Source organism: Macaca nemestrina, chromosome 1 (assembly GCF_043159975.1).
Source record: "Macaca nemestrina isolate mMacNem1 chromosome 1, mMacNem.hap1, whole genome shotgun sequence".
Classification (NCBI taxonomy): Eukaryota; Metazoa; Chordata; class Mammalia; order Primates; family Cercopithecidae; genus Macaca; species Macaca nemestrina.
The window spans coordinates 198604645-198628088 of NC_092125.1; the positions used below are offsets into that span (position 1 = coordinate 198604645).

At 41.7% G+C, this 23444-nt stretch overlaps 1 protein-coding gene and 1 non-coding gene across 8 annotated transcripts in view; both read right to left on the reverse strand.

The window, feature by feature from the left end:
• LOC105494697 (zinc finger MYM-type containing 4) overlaps positions 1-23444 on the reverse strand; it is a 160181-nt gene that overhangs the window by 108631 nt on the left and 28106 nt on the right. For 3 of the 7 annotated variants that reach the window (XM_024796883.2, XM_011763386.3, XM_071096170.1), the window contains one exon: positions 21441-21502. The exons of the other annotated variants lie outside the window; for them this stretch is intronic. The gene's annotated coding sequence lies outside the window, so the exon portion shown is untranslated. The remainder of the gene's footprint in view (positions 1-21440; positions 21503-23444) is intronic. 7 annotated transcript variants of the gene reach the window in all.
• On the reverse strand, positions 5709-5860 carry LOC112429115 (small nucleolar RNA SNORA62/SNORA6 family). The gene has a single exon (XR_003021234.1). It is a non-coding gene; the product is annotated as a small nucleolar RNA SNORA62/SNORA6 family (small nucleolar RNA).

Sequence of the window (23444 nt, forward strand, 5' to 3'; positions counted from 1 at the left end):
GGTGACATATCTACACATTCCCCTTTATGGTCACTTGGAGATCCTATGTCTTTCATCGCATATGTTAATGATGGGCTGCATTCCAAAAAAGACCTATCCCATCAACATGTTAAATAGCTGATGATCATAATTACCTGCCTTAAGTAATCTCTGGAATCTAGGCACAAATTTCACAGCAGCATCCCTATATCTGTTCTAGCATCTTCACCAGAGAACTTATCAATAATTCATGATCATTCTAAAATGATCAAACCAGCCTTTACTGGCAGTAAGAAGTCCTTCAGTTGGCTTGTAATTAGTTTTCTTTCAGTGCAACAACTAACTTCAATGTTTCAGCCTGAATGCTAGCCAAACGGACTAGGGTCTGTTCTTTTTTTTTTTTTTTTTTTGAGACAGAGTCTTGCTCTGTCGCCCAGGCTGGAGTGCAGTGGCGCAATCTCAGCTCACTGCAAGCTCCGCCTCCCGGGTTCACGCCATTCTCCTGCCTCAGCCTCCTGAGTAGCTGGGACTACAGGCGCCCGCCACCGCGCCCGGCTAATTTTTTGTATTTTTAGTAGAAACGGGGTTTCACCGTGGTCTCGATCTCCTGACCTTGTGATCCGCCCGCCTCGGACTCCCAAAGTGCTGGGATTACAGGCGTGAGCCACCGCGCCCGGCGGGTCTGTTCTTAATACAATTTATTTAAATTACATGATAAAACAATTTATTTATTTATTTATTTGAGACAGTTTCGTTCTTGTTGCCTAGGCTGGAATGCAATGGCACAATCTCAGCTCACTGCAGCCTCCACCTCCTGGGTTAAAGTGATTCTCCTGGCTCAGCCTCCCAAGTAGTTAGGATTACAGGTGACACCATCACACCTGGCTAATTTTTTGTGTTTTTAGCAGAGACGGGGGTTTCACCATGTTGGCCACGCTGGTCTTCAACTCCTGACCTCAGGCGATCCACCCGCCTCGGCCTCCCAAAGTGCTGGGATAACAGGCATGAGCCACTATGCCTGGCTAAAGCAATTTTTTTTTTTTTTTTTGAGATGAAGTCTCGCTCTTGTCCCCCAGGCTGGAGTGCAATAGCCCGATCTCGGCTCACTGCAACCTCCACCTCCTGGGTTCAAGCGATTCTCCTGCCTCAGCCTCCCAAGTAGCTGGGATTACAGGCGCCTGCCATCACACACAGCTAATTTTTGTATTTTCAGTACAGACAGGGTTTCACCATGTTGGCCAGGCTGGTCTCAAACTCCTGACCTCAGGTGATCCACCCACCTCAGCCTCCCAAAGTGCTGGGATTACAGGCATGAGCCACCGATTGAATTTTTTCAATACAGTTCATACTGTAACTACATGCAGGCCTAGCTCTTGTCCTATATTCACTTACCTGTCACCGTTTTTGAACCTTCTAATGACATCTAATTTTTCAGTTCCTGTGTTATCACTTTTGATTCCTTTTCTGAACTGTCATCTTTTTTTGCAAATTCTCTCCTTTTCAGTATCCATTTTTATAAAATGTCACACAAGTTTATAATTGAAAGACAAGGATGCAACACAACTACACACTTTGTTGTCTGTGTATGAACTAAATAATAGACGGAGTGATGTGATTAGTCACTGTTTGTGACAGACATCTGTTAATTACAGAGTGATTTGTTAACTCAAGAGCTAGCACTTAAGTTTATAGTTTATGCAATTGCTCACAGTTAATATACCACGGTAAATGAAATATGAACTGCGTTGTTAGAAAACTGGCATTTAAACCTTGCCAACTGAAATCCAAGCATATCCAAAATAAAAGGACTAACTTACTATTACACATTTGCTACCAAATATATAATAGGTCTTGAGAAAGACCACTAATTTCAATACTATAATATTCTAGTCACTGTTCTGCTACTAACAAGCAAAGCTTAAGGGAGAAACTTAACTCCTCCGGGGCTCAATTTCTTCAACCCATATAATGAATATATAATAAAGTTGGGCTACATAATCTCTCCAAACGTTCAAATTTAATGCTCACAATTCATTCTCAAGCTAGGCATAAACTAAAAACTCAAATTAATATTATATAATGGACACTGAACACTTGTTAAGAAAACTATAAAAAGTAGGTCTAATTCTCTCTCCATAAAGTGTTTCTTTTTAATTAAATTACTTTTTTTTTTTTTTTTTTTTTGAGACCGAGTCTCGCTCTGTCGCCCAGGCTGGAGTGCAGTGGCCAGATCTCAGCTCACTGCAAGCTCCGCCTCCCGGGTTCATGCCATTCTCCTGCCTCAGCCTCCCGTGTAGCTGGGACTATAGGCGCCTGCCACCTCGCCCGGCTAGTTTTTTGTATTTTTTAGTAGAGACGGGGTTTCACCGTGTTAGCCAGGATGGTCTCGATCTCCTGACCTCGTGATCCGCCCGTCTCGGCCTCCCAAAGTTCTGGGATTACAGGCTTGAGCCACTGCGCCCGGCCTTAAATGACTTTTTAAAAATAATAATTTTTTTTTCAGACAGGGACTCACTCTGTCACCCAGGCCAGAGTGCAGCGGCATGATCTTTGCCCACTGCAGCCTTGATCTCCTGGGCGCCAGCAATCCTTCCGTCTCAGCCTCCTGAGTAGCTGGGACTACAGGTACATCCAGTGAATTTTTTTTCTTTGTTTTTTGTAGAGATAGGGTCTCACTGTTGCCAATTCTGGTCCCAAACCCCCGGGCTAAAGCAATCCTCCCAACTCACAGCCTCCCAAAGTGCTAGGGTTACAGGGGTGAGCCTGACTTTTTAAGATATTAACAATTCTTCCTTTAAAATAGAAGCAAATACATCTTTTCTTAGCATTTTTATTCTTTCAAAATTTATGTAAAGTTACTTAAACAAAATGATTAGTTCCCAGAAATTACACGGACATAAACTAAAAACAGGCTTGGTTTCTCCATCAAAAAAAGACTGGCTACCTGTCAACTTGCTGTAGGTATACTTACTGTCTGTAATACACATTTTATGTGCTGGTAGTACTTTTCTTTTTAGAACTTTTTTTAATGTTATATAAAATAAAAACCAAAGTTCTAAGTAGAACCAATGGAGGTAAGTTGCATTTTACAACTCATAATTGTATAAAATAAAGCAACTGAATTACTTTCAAGTTCAGAAAAAAACTTAACAAGCCAGCCACTAAAAATATTCTATTGAAGTTTTGCAAAACACATCATTTGAGCGTTAAATTTACATTATATATTTTAATGAAAAACTTCTGTTTGAGTAGTTACAATAACCTGATAAACATAAAATAGTCAAAATTTATCACTGAATATAAAGAATAGAGCCCATTACTGAGAAAATCGCCAAAAAAAAAAAAGTCATCACCTTAAAATTACCTTTTTTTTTTTTTTTTTGAGATGGAGTCTTGCTCTTGTCACCCATGGAGTGCAATGGCGCGATCTCGGCTCACTGCAACCCCCGCCTTCTGGGTTAAAGCAATTCTCCCGCCTCAGCCTCCCAAGCAGCTGGGATTACAGATGCACATCACCACACCCAGCTAATTTTTGTATTTTTAATAGAGACAGGGTTTCACCATGTTGGCCAGGCTGGTCTCAAACTCCTGACCTCAGGTGATCCGCCCGTCTCAGCCTCCCAAAGGGCTGGGATTACAGACGTGAGCCAGTGCGCCCAGCCAAAATTATTTTTTTAATGATTTCTTTTCACAAAAGTTAAGGATAGAAATCAAATTACCCAGGCAAAAAAAAAAAAAATCATTTTTGAATAACTGGATAATGTCTCTTTTTCAATCTGCAAGTGTAGAATACTACATTTACCCTTAAAAGTAAACTGGGGCCAGGTGCAGTGGCTCGCACCTGTAATCCCAGCACTTTGGGAGGCTGAGGCATGAGAATCATTTGAGCCCAGGAGATGGAGGCTGCAGTGAGCTGAGATTATGCTACTACACTCCAGCTTGGGCTACAGCGTGAGACTCTGTAGTCTCACTACAAAAAAAAAAAAAAAGAAAGAAAGAAAGAAAAAAGAAAAAGTGACAGACAAAAGTTTACCTTTAAAATACTTAAGACAGGCTGGGCGCAGTGGCTCACGCCTATAATCCCAACATTTTGGGAGGCCGAAGCAGACAGATCTCTTGAGGTCAGGAGTTTGAGACCTGCCTGGCCAACATGGTGAAACCCTGTATCTAACAACAACAAACATGTTAGCCGGGGCCAGGTATGGTGGCTCACATCTGCAATCCCAGCACTCTGGGAGGCTGAGGCGGGTGGATCACTTGAGGTCGTATGGGCAACATGGTGATACCCTGTCTCTACTAAAAACACAAAAATTAGCCAGCTGTGGTGGCACGCGCCTGCAGTCCCAGCTACTCTGGAGGCTGAGACAGGAGAATTGCTTGAACTCAGGAGGCAGAGGTTACAGTGAGCTAAGATCGTGCCACTGCACTCCAGCCTGGGTGACAGAGCAAGACTCCATCTCCAAAAAACAGTAATAATAAAATATAATTAGCCAGGTATGGTGGCACACACCTGTAATCCCAGCTACTCGGAAAGCTGAGGCACAAGAATCACTTGAACCCGGGAGGCGGAGGTTGCAGTCAGCCAAGATTGCGCCACTGCACTCCAGCCTGGGCAACAGAGTGAGACTCTGTCTCAAAAAAGGAAGGAAGGGAGGGAGGGGAAAGAAAGAAGGGAAAGAAGGGAAAGAAGAGAAAGAAGAGAAAGAAGGGAAGAAAAAGAAAAGAAAGAAAAAATATTTAAGATAGACATTTGCTGCCATATAATTTAAACAATTAAAAAAGTACTTTAAAATCCCACTGCAGGGAAATGATTAATTTATTAAGATAGATTATACATGAAATTCTACACAGACTTTAAAAAGAATAAGGTAGAGGGTACTGGAGATGGATGGTGTTAATAGTAGTACAACAATGTGAATATACTTAATGCCACTAAATTATACATCTAAAAATGGTTACATGGAAGATTTTATGCTATGTATATTTTATCACAATAAAGGTATAAAAAGGTATAATATTTATGGCATCAGAGTTCCAGAAGCAGAGGAGAAAGACTGCAGAGCAGAAAAAATATCTGAAGAAATAACGGCTGAAAACTTCCCAAATTTGACGAAAGACAGATAGATATCTGCAGATTAAAGAAGCTAAGCAAATGTCAAACAGGAAAATCCAAAGATATATACACCAAGACACTCATAATCAAACTGCTAAAACCTAAACAACAACAAACAACAATCTTTTTTTTTTTTTTTTGAGACGGAGTCTTGCTCTGTTGCCCAGGCTGGAGTGCAGTGTCCAGATCTCAGCTCACTGCAAGCTCCGCCTCCCGGGTTCACGCCATTCTCCTGCCTCAGCCTCCCAAGTAGCTGGGACTACAGGCGTCTGCCACCACGCCCAGCTAGTTTTTTGTATTTTTTAGTAGAGACAGGGTTTCACCGTGTTAGCCAGAATGGTCTCGATCTCCTGACCTTGTGATCTGCCTGTCTCGGCCTCCCAAAGTGCTGGGATTACAGGCTTGAGCCACCACGCCCGGCCAACAACAATCTTTAAACAGAGACAAACAACACAAAAAAAGAAAAAAAAGGAATTTTAGCATACATTCATTTAAAAAATGAAATACATATGTATGCAAGATAAATTTATGTATAATTGTAAATGCAGTGAGTAGTAAAATTACAAGAGATTTTTATCTTTTCTGTATACCTTTTTATTTTTATTTATTTATTTTCACTTGTATCAAAAATTACTATCAAACTCCACTCACTGGATCAGAGCCCCTTGTGATGTTAGTGAAAAACTTGCCCCTCACATAGCACACTACCTACACTTGTAAGCTTATACCTTTTTAAATCTTTGAAATCATTTACAACAATGTTGCCTTTATAATAAAAGTAAGACATTCGGCTGGGCGCGGTGGCTCAAGCCTGTAATCCCAGAACTTTGGGAGGCCAAGACGGGCGGATCACAAGGTCAGCAGATCGAGACCATCCCTGGCTAACCCGGTGAAACCCCGTCTCTACTAAAAAATACAAAAAACTAGCCCAGCGAGGTGGCGGGCGACTGTAATCCCAGCTACTGGGGAGGCTGAGGCAGGAGAATGGTGTAAACCCGGGAGGCAGAGCTTGCAGTGAGCTGCGATCCGGCCACTGCACTCCAGCCTGGGCGACAAAGCGAGACTCCGTCTCAAAAAAAATAAAAATAAAAATAAAAATAATAAAAGTAAGACATTCAAAGATAACCACAAAATGGTCGGATGCGGTGGCTCACGCCTGTAATCCCAACACTTTGGGAAGCTGAGGCAGGCAGATCACTTGAAGTCAGGAATTCGAGACCAGCCTGGCCAACATGGTGAAACACCGTCTCTACTAAAAAAAAAAAAATACAAACATTAGCTGGGCGTGATGGTGGGCACCTTAATCTCAGCTACTCGGGAGGCCTGAGGCAGGAGAATCGCTTGAACCTGGGAGGTGGAGGTTGCAGTGAGCCAAGATCACGCCATTGCACTCTAGAGCCTGGGCAACAAGAGTGAAACTGTCTCAAAAAAAAAAGGAAAAAAAAAAACCCACAAAATACTTGTTTCTTTAAGAAGATGTCCCTTAAATATAGTTCTGTTATAGAATTATTTGAAAAATAAATAAATCAGAATATTCTAGAGTTTTTTTGTGTTTTTTTTTTTAAAGACAGAGTCTCTGTCGGCCAGGCTGGATTTGGACTACAGTGGTGCGATCATAGCTCACTGTAGCCTCAAGCTCCTGGGCTCAAGCAATCACTGTAAAGTATTTTTAAATCTCAAATATAAAGTGTAATTATAATGGCAGACAACTGCCTTCCCCAACCCATCCCTAAAAATTTACTAACAAAACAATTACAAGGCTTTTAAAGAGATAGATGAAACAGGATAACCTACAGTTTCTTATGTATAATCTCCCCTTTCTGAATATATAATCATTACACACACATAAATGATCAGTACAAAGCCAAATATTAGACCAAATTGTTCTTTTTTTTTTTTTTTGAGACAGAGTCTTGCTCTGTCGCCCAGGCTGGAGTGCAGTGGCGCGATCTCCACTCACTGCAAACTCAGCCTCCCAGGTTCATGCCATTCTCCTGCCTCAGCCTTCTGAGTAGCTAGGACTACAGGCACCCGCCACCATGCCTGGCTAATTTTTTGTATTTTTAGTAGAGACGGGGTTTCACCGTGTTAGCCAGGATGGTCTCGATCTTCTGACCTCGTGATCCACCCGCCTCGGCCTCCCAAAGTGCTGGGATTACAGGCGTGAGCCACCGCACCTGGCCTAGACCAAATTATTCTAAATTCTTTATTGCTCAATTACCTAAAACAATTTTATCCTTTCCTTACAAGTCTAAGGAACAAATCTAAGGCAATGCCCAGCACAATTTAAAGGACAAATATGTGTTTGTTGAACACATAATGCAAAAATAAAGCTATTCTTAAAATTTAAGAAAAACATTTCTGTCTATATCAAAGAAATAAGCTAAATTTACAAAAATGCATTCAAAGAAGAAAGTTTATTTAAATAACTCATTTTCATAAAGATCCCCAAACTTGTACCATGTATAACCAAAATTATAAAATTAATATTATAAAATGTCAACAATTAAGTCATCTTATTTCATTTCTCAGATTCAATGAGGTTGGCATCCATATTTAGTCAGGAAGTCATCTGTACTATAGAACCTCTCTCAAACCCATCAACCATTTCTCCCCAGATTCACATACCATTCTGATATGTCTTCCATTTTCTGTCACTCACACCACTTTTCCTCTTTCAAACAAGGCTGTCTGCTCTAATCTTTTAACTTGCTATGTCAATTATTTGGTATTATTCTTTTGCATGAATCTTCCAAAAGCAAAAAATTTCCTTTTATCATCCACTTTCTTTGTTTTGTTTTCTGAGACAGAGTCTCACTCTGTCACCCAGGCTGGAGTGCACTGGTGTGATCTCAGCTCACTGCAACCTCCACCCCCCAGGCTCAAGCAAACCTCCCACCTCAGCCTCCTGAGTTGCTGGGACTACAGGCATGTGCCACCATGCCCAGCTAATTTTTGTATTTTTGGTAGAGACAGGGTTTCGCCATGTTGCCCAGGATGGTCTCGAACTACTAAGCTCAAGTGATTCATCCTTCTTGGTCTTCCAAAGAGCTGGGATTATAGGTGTAAACCACCACACCCAGTCTTATCATCCACTCTTAACTACGAAAACTCATTTTGATTCTAGTACTTCAAGTAGAACACTAAAATAGACTAGTTCAGGCGACTAGGGTTCTAGACCAGCTCAATTACCAAATTACGAGAGATTGGGCCTAAAAGTCTGAAATTTCTCAATGAATGAACTCCCATTTCTCAAGCATCTAGCATGTGATATGTCTGTCTATATGTTTGTATATACCATCATATTTCATTTGTGTGGGACACAGTAGGTACTCTATACATATTATTAAGTGAATAAACTGTCTTAAAATTAAGTACTATGGTCAGGTGCAGTGGCTCATGCCTAATAATCCCAGCACTTTGGGAAGAGGCAGGTGGATCACTTGAGGTCAGGAATACAAGATCAGCCTGGCCAACATGGCGAAACCCCATTTCTACTAAAAATACAAAAATTAGCCAGGTGTGGTGACACATGCTGTAGTCCCAGCTACTCAGGAGACTGAGGCAGGATAATTGCTTGAACCCAGGAGGTGGAGGTTGCAGTGAGCCGAGATTGAGCCACTGCAGTCCAGCCTGGGTGATATCGAGATTCCATCTCAAAACAATAAAAAGTTAGCCAGGTGTGGTGGCAGGTGCCTGTAATCCCAGCTACTTGGGAGGCTGAGGCAGGTGAATCGCTTGAACCCAGGAGGCGGAGGTTGCAGTGAGCTAAGATCATGCCATTGCACTCTAGCTTGGGGGACAGGAGCAAGACTTCATCTCAAAAAATAATAATAAAAAAAAAATTTTTAGTTTTTTAAAAACAATTATTTAAAGTACTACATGCGTTTGCAGATACACAGAAAAACATCATTTACCTTCTAAGTAAATTCTGTTTGTCCAAGGGTACCCATGTGATGTCAGAGCCAGACACTGTACCAAGCAAGGTACAGGGGTTTTTGCAGTGCATTCATATCCTGAAAGCTTTCTAAACTGTGTAGCACTAAAACCTAAACCTACCAAGTTTTCACTACCAATCCAGTGTTTTCTCCCCTTACTCTAATGTGGACTTTTATGTTCAAATTCAGTTAGTCTCTCTATCATTCCTACTAAATGATACTACTAAGAATTCAAAACATGAAAGTAAGTTTAAAGATAATTTAGTATTAACAGAGATCTCTCATTTCAGAGATGAGGAAAAAGAAATCACTCAAGGACATTCAGAGAGTTAACATGCCCAGTTCAGTCAGTTAGCCAACAGTTATTTATTGCATATTTGCCTGCTACAAATCAGGTACAAACTGTGCTAGTCTACATTAAAACTATGTTAAAACAGATCCGAAAATGAAGCATTTCTGTACTTTTCACAGTTTATCAGAAAATACAGATATTACACAAACAATTACACAGTTAGATGAATGGTATCATGGGGAAGAAGAAAATGCTATTGAATTTATTTAGCAGTGACTTAACCTAGTCTATAAATTTAAAAGGCATCCATTAGACTAGAAGGATGAAAAACCATGTGCTATAGGAAAAGGTAAGAAAGTTTTAGTGGAGGAGGTCCACAACAGAAGAAATGGAGTATAGGTGTGAAAGAAACAAGACATAAAACTAGATATATAATCAGGACCACATATGCCCAACCTTGAATGATTTTGAACTTTATCATATGGTTAGCAGAAAGCCACTGAAAAATTTTAAGTAGAGCCATAATGTGATTAAAGAATTTAAAAGATCGCTCTGGAACATCTTATTGTGTTAAAAACTAAGTAAAGACCAAAAAACTAATGGATATTTTTTAAAATAAAATGAAACAAAACAAAAAGAAGGTAGGTTAGAGGGGCTCCCACTGCCTGAATATGGGATAATTTGAGTATCAAAATGAATACTGGTAACAATGGATCATGACACACTGATTAAAGAATTCATGAGAGCTTACTGATACTTAAAAAATAAACAAGCATTCATAGAAGGAAAATACAAGACAAGGGCCTAAAATATGGTGGGGAAAAAGGAAGGAAGAGAGATAAGTGAAATATACTATTCTACAGGTTCTATAAATGATGTAATTTTTAAAGATAATAACTTAAAAGATGCATGCTGTAATCTTTACAATAACCTCTAAATACAACGGAATACATCTAAATACTCAGAACAGTAAAAAAAAAAAAAAAAATGCAATCTACCTACAATAACGCAAGAATAAAGAACAAATGGCATCAATAAGACACAAATAAGAAGACAAAAGACTTAAATCCAACTATGTAATTACTACATTAAGTCTAAAAGGAATAAACACAACAATTACAAACTGTTGGACTAGAGAAAAAGGCAAAACCAACATAGAGACACAGACTGAAAGTCAGAGGGTGGGGAGGGTAACACATATCAATCCAAACACTAAGCATAAAAAAACCCTGATATTACATATAACCACATTAATCTCAGATATAGTAGGCCTAAAGAGAAAGTATACACCCAGCACAGTGGCTCACACCTGTAATCCCAACACTTTGGGAGGCAAAGGAAGGACGATCACTTGAGGCCAGGAGTTAGAGACCAGCCTGGGCAACAAAGCAAGAAAGACCCCATCTCTACAAAAAATAAGAAAACTCAGCCAGGCACAGTGGTGTGTACCTGTAGTTCCAGCTACTTGGGAGGCTGAGATGGGAGGACTGCTTGAGCCCAGGAGTTCAAGGCTGCAGTAAGTTATGATTACGCCACCCACTCCAGCCTGGGTGACAGAGCAAGACACTGTCTCCAAAAAAAAAAAAATAGAAAACATGACAAGAATAGAGTCATTCAGCCAAGCATGGTGGCCCAAGTCTGTAATCCCAACACTTTGGGAGGCTGAGAGATCACTTGAGGAAAAATATTAAAAAAAAAAAAAAGAAAGAAAGAAAGAAAAAAGAATAGTCACTAAATATGATCATCAACAAGACATAACTCTACATGTGAAGCAACAATACAACTTCAAAATATATGAAGCAAAAAACAGAACTAAAGGGATAAGTAAAATCTCCAACTGTGACTGCAGATTTATAGTTCTGTCAGTTGTTAGAACAAGACAAAAACCCAAGTAAGACACAGACGATTTTAACAGTCCTACCAAGAAACTTGACCCAAGTGATATTTATAGAAACACTACACCTAATAACTGTGGTGTGCACTTTTTAAAGTTTACTTGTGGGCAGTGCGCATCTGCTCACACCTGTAATCCCAGCACTTTGGGAGGCCAAGGCGGGCGGATCACGAGGTCAGGAGATCGAGACCATCCTGACCAATATGGTGAAACCCCATCTCTACTAAAAATACAAAAACTAGCCGGTCGTAGTAGCGCATTCCTGTAATACCAGCTACTCGGGAGGCTGAGGCAGGAGAATCGCTTGAACCAGGGAATCGAAAGTTGCAGTGAGCCGAGATTGCGTCACAGCACTCCAGTCTGCTGACAGAGCAAGCCTCTGTCTCAAAAAATAATAATACAATAAATAAAGTTTACTTTTGGGGGCACCAAGATACACTATATGCTGGACCATAAAAAAGAAGCATCGATAAAAATCAAATAATTGAGGCTGGGAGTGGTTGTTCACACCTGTAATCCTATCACTTTGGAAGGCCAAGGTGAGAAGATTGCTTGAGGCCAGAAGCTGGAGACCAGCCTGGGCAACACTGCGAAACCCTGTATCTTAAAAAAAAAAAAAAAAAAAAAAAAATTAGCCAGGCATGGTGGCACATGTTATAGTCAGAGCTACTCTTAGGAGGCTGAGGTGGGAGGATGGTTTAAGCACAGGAGGCAGAGGTTGCAGTAAGCTACGATCGAGTCATTGCACCCCTGCCTGGACAACAGAGCCAGAACCCGTCTCAAAGAAAAAAAAAAAGGAAACAAAAATCAAATAACTGAAATAACAGAAAACATATTCTCTGACCTCAGTGGTATTAAATTTGAAATCACTAAAAAACAAGATAATTACAGTATCAAAAATTAGAAATTAAGCACACTTCTAAAGAAACTGTATGGCCGGGCACGGTGGCTCATGCCTGTAATCCCAGCACTTAAGAAGACCGAGGCAGGCAGATCACTAGGTCAGGAGTTCGAGACCAGCCTGGTCAACATAACGAAATCCCATCTCTACTAAAAATACAAAAAATTAGCCCGGTGTGGTGGTGTGCACCTGTAATCCCAGCTACTCAGGTAGCTGAAGCAGGAGAATCACATGAACCCGGGAGGCAGAGGTTGCAGTGAGCCAAGATCACGCCATTGCACTCCAGCCCAGGCGACAGTGCAAGACTCCGTTTCAAAAAAAAAAAGGAAACAAAAGAAAAAAAAAAGAAACTGTATGGTAATGTAAGCAGAAAAATAAATCAGAGAAAACTCAGTAAATATTTTGAACTGAATGATAATAAAAACACAACTTACTAAGAGTTTGGGGATGCACTTAAAACAGGGCTTAGAAATGTCTCTAGCTTTAAACCATAAGCTATCGATATAACTTAAAGAAGGATGCCAAATCAAGAAGCTAGGAAAAGAAAGCAAAGTAAACCCAAAATAAGTGGAAAGAAGGAAATAATAAAGATAAAAGCAAAAATCAGTCAAATAATGATAAAAGCAAAAACAAATTAAATAGAAAATTAAGAACAGCATAAAAATAAGTGAAACCAAAAATGAGTTCTATCAAAAGATCAATATAGGCTGGGCGCCATGGCTCAGGCATGTATCACTTGAGGTCAGGAGTTTGAGACCAGCCTGGCCAACGTGGCAAAGCCCTGTCTCTACTAAAAATACAAACATTTGCTCAGTGTGATGGTGTGTGCCTATAGTCCCAGCTACTTGGGAGGGTGAGGCAGGAAAATTGCTTGAACCAAGAAGGCGGAGGTTGCAGTGAGCTGAGGTTGTGCCACTGTACTCCAGCCTGGGTGACTCCATCTCAAAAAAAAAAAAAAAAAAAACACCTACAAATTGCCAATACCAGGAATGAAAGAGGGAACACCACTACAAACCTACAGACATTACAAGGAAAATAAAGAAATACTACAAGCAATTTTTTTTCTTTTTTTTTTTTTTTGAAACAAGGTATCCCTCTGTCACCAGGCGGGAGTGTAGTGGCACCATGACAGCTCACTGCAGCCTCAACCTCCCAAGTTCAACTGATCCTCCCACCTCAGCCTCCAGAGTAGCTGGCACTACAGGCAACCACCACTACACCTAATTTTTGGATTTTTTGCAAAGACAAGGGTTTTTTTTTTTTGCCAGGTTTCCCAGGCTGGACTCGAACTCCTAGACTCAAGTGATCCTCCCACCTCAACCTCTGGTGGAGCCAGGAATATAGATAGGTGTGGTCACTATGTCCTGGCTTTTTTTTTTTTTTTTTTTTTTTTGGAGACAGTGTTATCCTATATTGCTCAGGCTGGTCTCAAACTCCAGGCCTCAAGCAATCCTCCCACCTCCAGCCTCCAGAGTAGCTGAGATAGCTGAGATTACAGGCATGAGTCACTACACCAGGCTCTCTTTTTTAAAAACAGCTCTTTAAAATGCAAAAGTCAGACTGGGTGCAGTAGCTTACACCTGTAATCCCAGCACTTTAGGAGGTGAAGGCTGGAGGATCACTTAAGCCCAGGAGTTTGAGACTAACTTAGCAACATAGAAAGACCCCATCTCTACAAAAAATAGTCAAATTAGGCCGGGCGTTGTGGCTCACACCTGTAATCCCAGCACTTTGGGAGGCCGAGGTGGGTGGATCACGAGGTCAGGAGATTGAGACCATCCTGGCTAACACGGTGAACCCCCGTTTCTACTAAAAATACAAAAAATTAGCCAGGCGTGGCCGGGCGCGGTGGCTCAAGCCTGTAATCCCAGCACTTTGGGAGGCCGAGGCGGGTGGATCACGAGGTCAGGAGATCGAGACTATCCTGGCTAACATGGTGAAACCCCGTCCGTCTCTACTAAAAATACAAAAAAACTAGCCGGGCGTGGTGGCGGGCACCTGTAGTCTCAGCTACTTGGGAGGCTGAGGCGGGAGAATGGCGTGAACCCAGGAGGCGGAGCTTGCAGTGAGCCGAGATCACGCCACTGCACTCCAGCCTGGGAGACACAGCGAGACTCCGTCTCAAAAAAAAAAAAAAAAAAAAATTAGCCAGGCGTGGTGGCGGGCACCTGTAGTCCCAGCTACTTGGGAGGCTGAGGCAGAAGAATGGCATGAACCCGGGAGGCGGAACTTGCAGTGAGCTGAGATTGCACCACTGCACTCCAGCCTGGGCAATAGAGCTAGACTCCACCTCAAAAAAAAAAAGAAAAGAAAAGTCAAATTAGCCAGTCTGCTGGCACAGGCCTGTAGTCACAGCTTCTCTAGAGGCTGAGGCAGGAGGATCTATTGAGCCCAGGGGTCAAGGCTGCAGTGAGCTGTGATGGTGTCACTGAACCCCAGCTTGAGTAACACAGAAAGGCCCTGTCTCAAAAAAAATTAAAAAAAAAAAAAAAAAAAAAGCAAGAGCCATTTTTAGCTTGTGGATAATACAAAAATAGGCTACGAACTAGAATTTGGCCTGTGAGCTACAGCTTGCTGACCCTTGTTCTAGAGACTGAGCTCAGACAGCAAAAACGAACGGAACAGGACTTCAACTTTTTGGCTATTAAGAAGTAACAGAAACTGGATTTACCTTCCTGCCTTAAACAACTAAAAGGTCAGACAAAATATATGAAGTAAGTTTTTCAGGCATTTAACAGGCAGAATAGAACAGTAAGCTCTGAGAGGAGAGAAACAAATGAGGTGAGTCCTATCATTGCCCCAGTTTACAGTCTGGAGAGTTTCCAGGCCACAAAGCATACAGAGTAAACCTAAATGGAGCCTGGCAATCTCCCAAAGTTGAGGAAATAGGGTTCAGAGTTAGCAGACATCAAAGAGGTCAGAATTCACATAGGTCAGAATTCACATAGCAGAATACTAAGAAGGAGAGAGATACACTGAGAAGTCCAGAGATCTGCAGAGGACTCTCCTCTAGTCTTCAGCTAAGTACAAGTAAGAGAAGAAACCATGGAGGCCAGTGAAACAGTCACCTGAACAAAGCGGGCAGAACAATTCCTAGAGTTTATACAGGGCCTGAAATAGTTCACGTCCCATCAGCCAGAAGGAAAACACTTTTTTGTTTGTTTGTTTTTTGAAACAGCCTCTCACTCTGTCACCCAGGCTAGAGTGCAGCAGCATGATCTTGGCTCACTGCAGCCTCCACCTCCCAGGTTCAACTGATCCTCCTGCCTCAGTCTCCTGAGTAGCTGGGACTACAGGCGCCCACTACCACGCCCGGCTAATTTTGTACTTTGAGTAGAGACGAGGTTTCACCATGTTGGCCAGGCTGGTCTTGAACACCTGACCTTAAGTGATCTGTTCACCTCGGCCTCCTAAAGTGCTGGGATTACAGGTGTGAGCCACCGCACTCAGCCCAGAAGGAAAAGACCTTCTAACACATGGGGTATCACATGGGGCATCAAATATTCAATAGGGTACTAAGTCAGCAGTAGGATAAAATTAGCTTTCGCCAAGAAGCTATTCTGGTGCCACCACCTAACAAAGATTAAAAGTAAGCCTCAAAAAGATCTGTTTATCTTAATTTTTTTTTTAAGGCAGGGATAAAGGGTACCAAAAATATCTGTTTCTAGTAACTTTACTGTATCCCAGAACAAAGTTTAAGAACAGTTAAGGGAATTTTTTAAGCCCTGCACCCAACTAGGTAGAGGTTACAATGTCTAGCATTCAATCAAAAGCTACCAAGCATGCAAAAAAGCAAGAATAGCAAATTTATAATGAAAAAGGTTAATCAACAGAAAAAACAGATCCAGAAATGATACAAATGATAAAACTAGTAGACTATCAAAAGAACTATAAATATATTCCAAATATTGAAGAAGGTAGAGGTGAAAGAATGAACATACTAAGGAGACACACAGATATATATAAAAAGGACCCAAACTGAACTTAGAGATGAAAAACCCAATGTCTAAGATGAAAATTACACAGAATGGAAATAAGAGAAAATTATACACTGCAGAAGATTGGTGAATTAGAACATACAGCAAAAGAAACAGTCCAAAATAAAAAGAGAAAAAAGGCTAAAGAAAATTAGTGAGCTATGGAACAACATCAAGTGATATAATGTGCATATAACTGGAGTCAATAAATATGCTAGCGAGAAGACAAAAAGATTTTGAAAATATAATGGCCAAAACTTCCCAATTTTATGAAAGCTGTATATTCACAGAATCAGAATGCTCAATGAACCCTGTGCAAAAGTTTGAAATAAACCATACCAAGGCATAAAGGCATAATCAAATTCCTGATAAGAAGTGATAGAGAATTCTTAAATGCAGCTAAGGGGAAAATGGTATTACATCCAAAGCAACAAAAATAGTAACAGTAGACTCAGAGCCAATGCTGAGGCAGGAAAATAGAATCTGGAGGCAGGGAACCTAAGGCCAATTCACACTGACTTACCAGAGCTAAATCAAAAGGAAAACCCCAAATTTCCACACCTAAGTAACAAAACAACTGGAGGCTACTCCCTTTGCAAACCCCACTCTTTTTCTATGTGGCAGATGGAAAATTGAAAGAATCTCTGTTGCCGGGCACAGTGGCTCACGCCAGTAATCCCAGCACTTTGGGAGACCGAGGTGGGCGGATCACGAGGTCAGGAGATGGAGACCATCCTGGCAAACACTGTGAAAACCCGTCTCTACTAAAAATATAAAAAAATTAGGTGGGTGTGGTGGCGGGCGCCTGTAGTCCCACCTACTTGGGAGGCTGAGGCAGGAGAATGGCATGAACATAGTGGGCGGAGCTTGCAGTGAGCCGAGATCATGTCACTGCACTCCAGCCTGGGCGACAGAGCACAGCAAGACTCCGTCTCAAAAAAAAAAAAAAAAAATCTCTGTTGATTGCTTTCTGCAACCAATCAGACGTTTGCATAAGAGTGTAACTATGTAACTTCACTTTAGTCTTTGGTTGGTTCCTTTCTGCAACCTATCAGGCAACTAATCAGACTGATTCCCGGCAAAGTCTTTGTTTGCATAGAAGTGTAACTTTGTTTTTTTTTTGTTTTTTGTTTTTTTTGAGGCGGAGTCTCGCTCTGTAGCCCGGGCTGGAGTGCAGTGGCCGGATCTCAGCTCACTGCAAGCTCCGCCTCCCAGGATTACGCCATTCTCCTGCCTCAGCCTCCTGTGTAGCTGGGACTACAGGCGCCCGCCACCTCGCCCGGCTAGTTTTTTGTATTTTTTTAGTAGAGACAGGGTTTCACGGTGTTCGCCAGGATGGTCTCGATCTCCTGACCTCGTGATCCACCCGTCTCGGCCTCCCAAAGTGCTGGGATTACAGGCTTGAGCCACCGCGCCCGGCCAGAAGTGTAACTTTGTAACTTCAATTTAGCCTCTGACTGGTTGCTTTCCACAACCAGAGGCTTGCATAAGGTGTAACATTTGTAACTTAACTTTAGCCTCTCATTGGTGGCCACTACCTCATTCACATAGTGTGTACGCCACGTAACCAATGGGAAACCTCTAAAGAGTATTTAAATCCGGGAAAATTGTGTAATGGCACCCTTGAGCCCCTATGCTCCAACTGGCTCCCACACTGTGAAGTGTACTCTCATTTTCAATAAATCTGTTTTTGCTTCATTCTTTTCCCACTTTATTTGTGCATTTTGTTCAATTCTTTGTTCAAGACGCCAAGAACCTGGACACCTTCCATTGGTAACAAAGCAATCCAGAAGGTATAGGAGCAACATCTTTAAAGTACTGAAAGTAAAGGAAAATGTCAACCTAGAACTCAAAATCCTGCAAAAATACCTTTCAAAACTACACCAGGCGTGGTGGTGCATCATACCTGTAATCCCAGCTACTCAAGAGGCTGGGGCGGGAGGATCACCTGAGCTCAAGAATTTGAGTTCAGCCTCGGCAACATAGCAAGACTCTGTTTTTTTTAAAAAACAAACAAACAAACAAACAAAAAACTTTCAAAACTGAAGGCAAAATAAACAGTTGTTCAGAAACAAGAGAATTCATCACTACCAGACCAGTACTACAAAAGAGGTATTAAAGGAAAGTCCTTCAGCATATGAAAACAAGCGTCTACCCTAAGGAATGAAGAGTATGGTAATGTAACTATGTGGGTTCTCACCAGTCATAAATGGATTGCCTCTCAACTCCAAACCCACTCTTCTCTGCCCTGCTTTACGTAATGGGGATGGACTCTGTAAAACTTCCTCCTTTGACAGCTGGCACAACGTTAACCTTTGTCAGTAGATGGCACTGGAGGAATACTCCAGAAGGAAGGGGCTTCTCTTCCTGTTACACTGTTCTCTAGCTGGCTTGCTCCAGTGGAGGTGTTGTGCAGGACTCCAAATGGCCCTCCCAGGGACCAACTCCCCAACAAGTCTCAGTGACACAGGAACACATGCATGACTAGTTTCCTGACAAGTTTTGTCAACACTCCAGAGAGCAGCTACCCTGCAAGTTTCAGCAGCACCCCTATGGGAGACAGAATTCCCAGAGAATTTTGCCAGTGTCCCAGCCGGCTTCTTAACCAGATTCAGCAAGCGGCTTCCTAGTGACTTTTTTTGAGACACGGTATCCTCTGTTGCCCAGGCTGGAGTGTTGTGCTACAAACACAATAAGTGCACTGCAGCCTTGTTCTCCTGCACTCAAGCAATCCTTCCACCTCAGCCTCCCAAGTAGCTGGGACCATAGGTGAGCACCAGTATGTCCAGCTAATTTTTTTATTTTTCGTAGAGATGAGGGACTCACCATCCTACTGACTTTTATTGGCACCCCAGAGGGGCATTTTGTAATTGCCAGCAAAAGCCTGCCGCACCTCAAATGTTTCCAGCATCCAGTGGACCACACCTTCTCCAACTAGATCCGAATCTCAGCCTTGAAGCTGGTGGGCTGGCCATCATTCAGATTTATTCCACCCTTGTTACTCTGCCTCAGACCTAGAGGTAGTGGCCACTTCCTCTACTGTTATTCTGCATCTTTAGCGTTCTCTTTATGCGTTAGAGTTAATTCCCCATTAACAGTAAATAATTCTTTATGTTAAACTTTCCATATTCAAATTACTGTGTGGTTTCTGTCCTCTGATACAGGATTGGTAGTGGCACTGGTCATAGGAGACAGGCATACAAAGATGGGATTCAGAATTGCTTTTTTTTTTTTTTTTTTTTTGAGACGGAGTCTCACGCTGTTGCCCAGGCTGGAGTGCAGTGGCGCGATCTCGGCTCACTGCAAGCTCCGCCTCCTGGGTTCACGCCATTCTCCTGCCTCAGCCTCCTGAGTAGCTAGGACTACAGGCGCCCGCCACCGCGCCCGGCTAATTTTTTGTATTTTTAGTAGAGACGGGGTTTCACTGTGGTCTCGATCTCCTGACCTTGTGATCCGCCCGCCTCGGCCTCCCAAAGTGCTGGGATTACAGGCTTGAGCCACCACGCCCGGCCTCAGAATTGGTTTTCGTTGTGTCCTCGGGCTTGAGTATAAGGCTCAAGCAGGAACTAGTTTGGTAATAATCCCACATATGCAGGGGCATCACAGTTAATCAGGCTATCGCCTGTGGTTGGTGATGATGAAATGCCAACTAAAGCAAGTACCTTGGGAACCCAAACGGCTATTGAACTTAACTAGTAAAGCAGTAATGATGACTACAAAGTCTGTTATATGAGATGAATTCTCTAAGTGCTCTTGTGCATTTCTGATGAAAATAACAAGTTCAAGTCCATTAAGTCAGCTCAAGTCACAGTCAGAGAAAAGAGAGACCTTTCATGACAACCTTAAATATACATATATTTTTTGTGACAAGCACCCAGGCTGGAGTGCAGTGGCGTGATCTCAGCTCACTGCAACCTCGGCTCACAGCAACCTCTGCCTCCCAGGCTCAAACCATCCTCCCATCTCACCCTCAGGTGTAAGCCACCATGCCTGGCTCATTTTTGTATTAATAATCTTAATTCTTATATAACCACAGGTTGATATTGCTGAAAATCAAATGCAAAATTTAATTGTGCAAACTGCTGAATGACAAAATTAGTTGAATTCAGTCTTGCCAAGTTTATTGTGCAAAAGTAAAAGCAGACAGAGTGAGACTCCATCTCAAAAAAAAAAGAAAAGAAAAGAAAAAGTAAGAGCAGGCCAGGCATGATGGCTCACGCCTGTAATCCCAGCACTTTGGGAGGCCAGGGCAGGGGGATCACCTGTCAGGAGTTCAAGACCAGACTGACCAACATGGCGAAACTCCATCTCTGCTAAAAATGCAAACGTTAGCAGGGTGTGGTGGCGCAGGCCTGTAATCCCAGCTACTCAGGAGGCTGAGGCAGGAGAATCGCCTAAACCTGGGAGGTGGAGACTGCAGTAAGCCAAGATGGCGTCACTGCACTCCAGCCTGGGCAATAAGAGTGAAACTCCCATCTCAAAAAAAAAAGAAAGAGAAAGAAAAAGAGCAATTATTGGGAAATAATGGGACCTTGAAATTTCAAATGGGAGTATCTGGTTGGATCAGAATGAAACTGACAATTTCAGACTTTCACCTGCCCTCTGTATCTAAAAAGAATAGTCTTCTTTTGCTGGAAAATTATGTGATATCCTTATGTGCAGTAGATGCCCTACAGGAGGACGTTCATTCTCCTCAAAACCAACCACAGCTAACCCAATTATCACTAGAGCCATAACTAGGGTCAAATCTCAGCACATTGTAGGGGGACAGGTACACAAAATGGAAACAGCTTTACAGGAAACAGCTTTAAAGGCAAAAAATTCCAAGATTTTGCTAATATACAAAAGCAGAAATCTGGGGGACATGTGAAAACAGGGTCTTAGGATATTACACTAAGGTGGTTAGAATTTACTGATATGAGGTGCATGTACTACAGATTCTGAATTGAATATGTTAGCTTGTGTAGCTGGAGGTGTCTCTAGTGGCTTCCTTGGTTGTTGACTGAAACTTAGAGTCAACAATAGCCTACATTTAATAAGACTGAGACAGATTTCCCTGGCACTATCTGGAAGAGGGAATCCTGAAGTGGATTCATCCTCTGCAACCTGCACACCTACCACCCAACTACATTCCCTGAGAAGGCCCGGGGGTCATTCTGTCAATAAGGCGAACACTCCTATCTTTGAAAAGTCCTGTGGCTGTTCTCCTTTGTAGGTCAGGGATAACTGCAGAAAATGCCACCACTGAGATGGGCTCCTTGATTTCACCAAGGATAATGGGATACCAAAGTAGCAGAGGCCAAATGGCAGTATTTAACCCCAAAGATAAGGACAGCAGGGACATACCGGTAATCAGAATGTTTTGGCCAGCAGGGATCTTTGGCAGTGGCTAATGGATCACGATGTTCCTAGGAATGAAATAGATGGGCAGTTTAATCTATATAACAGAAAAATGTCTAAATCTGGTGGCCAAAACCCAACTTGAGTTATCACAATGCAAGTCAGGGGCATTTGCCCAGTTTCCAAACCTAGTCAATTCACAGGCCCAGCCAGAGACTCTTGACTAAGGACAGACTGGGTCCCCTTGAGGAAGGACTCTGCACCATTACAGCAAATATATACCATAAATCTTCCTCCAAGTCTTCTCAAAGGAATAAGCACCCATTTAGCAGACCTGTGGTTCTCAACCAGGGCAATTTTGCTCCCCAAATCTAGAAAATCTGGCAATGTCTGGAGGCAGTTTTGGTTGTCAGAACTTGGGGGTGCTATTGAAATCTAGTGGATAGAAACTAGGGATGCTTAAATGTCCTACAATGTACAGAACAGCCCCTGCAACAAATTATCTGACCTTAAAAGGCCCTACATTATCTATATCCTGCTATTCCCCTGATCTCATCTCCTGTTATTCACCACCTTGCTCACTCATGTTCAGCTACTGCCTTTGTGCTGCCTCTTTGATGCTCACAAAACATATACAACACTCTCCTGCCTCATAATCTTTGCCCATGCTGTTCCTTCTACCTGGAATGTTCCTCCTATCAGATACCCATATGACTTCTCATTTCTTTCAGATCTTTGCTTAATTGCCACTGTTCAGAATTGCAATACCCCCTCCACCAAAGTACACTGTATCTCCATTGTCTGCTTTATCTTCCTCTACAGAAATGTTTTATTTAAAATGTTCTACATTAATTATTTGTTTAGCAGTTATTCCCACCCCATCCCTGGAATGTAAACTCCATAGAGCAGAGATTTTCTCCATTTTATTCATTACTGTATCCTCCGTACCTACAATGGTTCCTCATGCATAATAGGCACTCAAACACTTGTTGAATGAAAGCAAGAATGGTGACCGGAATAGAAATTAGGGATGTGGAGCACAGTGGAATCTAAAATGACTCCTGAAGTGGTTATCTATTGTTTTTATCTGTTCAATATCTTGTTCTGAAAAGTCAGTTCTCTGATATTTGAAAGTCATTTACTTTTTCAAAATGTGACCATTTTTTCAATGTAATCAAATCTCCTTCTTTTGAATTAATTTTTTTGTTTATGCTTGGAAAGGCATTCCTCATCCCAAGATATTCACCTACATTTTCTTTCAGTACTTTAATAGTTTCATTTTCTTATATTTATGTATTAAACCCAAATAGGATATGTATTGGCATTTGGAATAAGAAAAAGATCTAACTTTTTCCCCAAAATGGCCAGTAGACCATCCAAATATGAATGATCTATATACTCTACTGTTATATAGACATGAATCTGTTTATCTGTAACAATTTCAGCATTCCCATACCAGTATCATATTTAAGACCCTACCATAGAACAAGGTTCTATATTCCCCTACTGTCCTCTGCCTTCATAATTCTTCTAATTCGAAATTGTCTTGCCTTTCACATATTATTCTGCCCTATATATCATCAAATAGAATAATTTTTTAAACCCCCACTGGGATACTTAATGTAATAATATTAATTTTAATTAATTTTATGGAACACATATTTTTATAATACTGAGTTTTTCCATCCAGGAACATGATGTACCACTCTATTTTTTCCCAAGTCCCAGAGTTTTCACATATTCTATGAAAAGATCATATAAAGATCATATAAAGAAGCAAGGAAGTTATTAAGATATGCCACAGTCAATTTCAAGAGAAAAGACTGAACGAAAGAATAATTGGAACAAACATTTTTATTCTTTTTTTTTTTTTGAGACAGTCTCACTCTGTCACCCAGGCTGGAGTGCAGTGGTACAATCTTGGCTCACTGCAACCTCTGCCTCCTGGGTTCAAGCAATTCTCCTGCCTCAGCCTCCCAAGTAGCTGGGACTGCAGGCGTGTGCCACCAT